Source organism: Lampris incognitus, chromosome 3, assembly GCF_029633865.1.
Source record: "Lampris incognitus isolate fLamInc1 chromosome 3, fLamInc1.hap2, whole genome shotgun sequence".
NCBI classification, from domain to species: Eukaryota; Metazoa; Chordata; class Actinopteri; order Lampriformes; family Lampridae; genus Lampris; species Lampris incognitus.
Window position 1 is genome coordinate 11781745 of NC_079213.1, and position 2195 is coordinate 11783939.

At 45.0% G+C, this 2195-nt stretch overlaps 1 pseudogene; it reads left to right on the plus strand.

Moving 5' to 3' along the window:
• Nucleotides 1-1109: 1109 nt before the first annotated feature.
• LOC130109155 (sodium- and chloride-dependent GABA transporter 1-like) overlaps nt 1110-2195 on the plus strand; it is a 15990-nt pseudogene continuing 14904 nt past the window's right edge.

Below are 2195 nucleotides of genomic sequence, written 5' to 3' on the forward strand. Positions count from 1 at the left end.
TCTCCATGCCGCCTGCTCAGTGCATACTGGAATACACTCCAGCCCCCTGCCACCCTGAATCGGGTTAAGCAACTGCAACAAATAGTGAAGGGATGGGTATAAAACTAGGAGCAACTGCTGGTGTTGCAGATGAAAAAGATGCATTTCTGATTGTGTTTCTCATAATATATATCTGATGGTTTGGTTCTGACTGTGTACTTCTGATAGTGTATTCCTAATCATCGGCGGTCACTCCGGGTCGAGTATGACCGTCCTCCCTCTGGGTCCCTCTGGGTCTTCAGGTGGGTGTAGAGGCTGATCCTGGAACCGCATCATGGGAGGACATGTGCGCGTGACAGCTTTTTACGTGGAGTGGCTGATACGCCTGCAGCCACCACACGGTCCTTGGCAGGAGGTGGCCAGAGTCCAATAACATGGAGAACCAAGACGATTGGGGACAACCCTCTGTTGCAGCCTTCATCCGCTTTCACTGCCGTTGTGTGCAGGAGACATCTTCCGCCAGTTCCGCCGTTGAGGTCTTTGTTGGATCACACTACATCTGGAACCTCCCTCTTGACCTATCGGCCTTGGGTGACCCTACCAGGAGCAAAGCTCTAGACGGCATAGATCTTGGGATCATTGGTACATGCAAGTTTCTCCACCATGGCAAGGTGGCGATCCAGGAGAAGATATCCCTAATGATGCAAATATAAGAGTCTATTTCTGCTAAGTTCACTTCTCATCATGATGAGCCACTGTGGCCACCCCTAACAGGAGCAGCCGAAAATAGTAGTAGTAGTAGTAGTAGTAGTAGTATTTCTCATCATGATATTGATATTGTATTCCTGATAATGTATCTCCTTTTGACAGGTTGTTTGTGCCATTACTTGGATTTGTCCCCCAAAGAACTAAATGCACAAGTCCTCTTCAGCAAAGCACATCTTAACAAAGTCGCTCAAGGTTGGCGATGATAGAACAGAGCTGGCCATAAAGTGTAATCGCTGCATGTTTTTGAACGTGAGCGCATGGATATCAAAGGAATCTGTCACAGTTAATGAAGGCAAAAGACGGTTTCTCCATGGGACATGATCCTTTTGGACAGAGCTTTGAATAGTGTCACAGTGGGCGGCATGGCTCAAGGTGGAGCGGGTCGTCTAGTAATCAGAAAGTTCCTGGTTCAATTCCTGGCTCCACCAGCGAACGTGTTGAAGTGTCCTTGAGCAAGACACTGAACCCCCTAACTGCTCCTGATGAGCAGGTTGGCGCCTTGCATGGCAGCCTCCACCACCAGTGTATGAATGCGTGTATGAATGGGTCAATATGAAGCATACACTGTAAAGTGCTTTGAGTGGTCGCTAGACTAGAAAAGCGCCATATAAATGCAGTCCACCTACCATTTAAAATGTTGATATTGTTGTTCGAGCACTAGTAAAAACTAAATTCTACTCTGATAGTCTATCTCTACGTGTGTTTGTTGCTGTCATTTACCCACTTTTTCTCTATTACTCTTAGAGGTTAGACTCCATAATCACAATTGGGCTGCACTGAATGGGAGAAGGCGACACAGATTGATGAAAACCTGCTTTGGCATCCACACGGATGACAAATCTCACCAACGATTACTATCTAATCTGCCTTTGACACAAATGCCTCGCTAGCAGTGTAATTAAGATTCTAATATAGTTTAATCTCTTATTTTAATGAGCCCTTATCGAGTCAACACTACCCACCCACTGGCAAAGTAATAAGGTATGTTTGGACCGCAGTCTGCACTGCTGGAGTATTGTGGGAAGGTTCGTTTGTGTTTCTAATTGGCTGGTATGACTAAAAAAAGGAAGAAAAGAAATTACAACGAAGGGGCCAGCAGATACCGAGGCGCCTGTATCCCTTCCCTAATTTCATTTATATTAATGAGGACATTAACTTTGGATCAAATTATTAAAATAAGGACACATTACGTCAAGTCATATTAGTAATCTGCTAACGTAAGAACCTGATTGAAGTTCCCAAAGAATGTTTCTGAAACTGTCACTGGGAAAACAGATAACTAGTATACATGTATGCTAATTAGCAAATATATGCAAATATGCATTGCTTTGAGCCACAGCTAGGAGAGCCTGAAAGCTCGTGATACAAACACATACCGGGTTTGGGTTTATGGAAGGTTCTGGACGACAAACACGGCAAATGCTTCAGAGGGAGCTGCATCGATCACC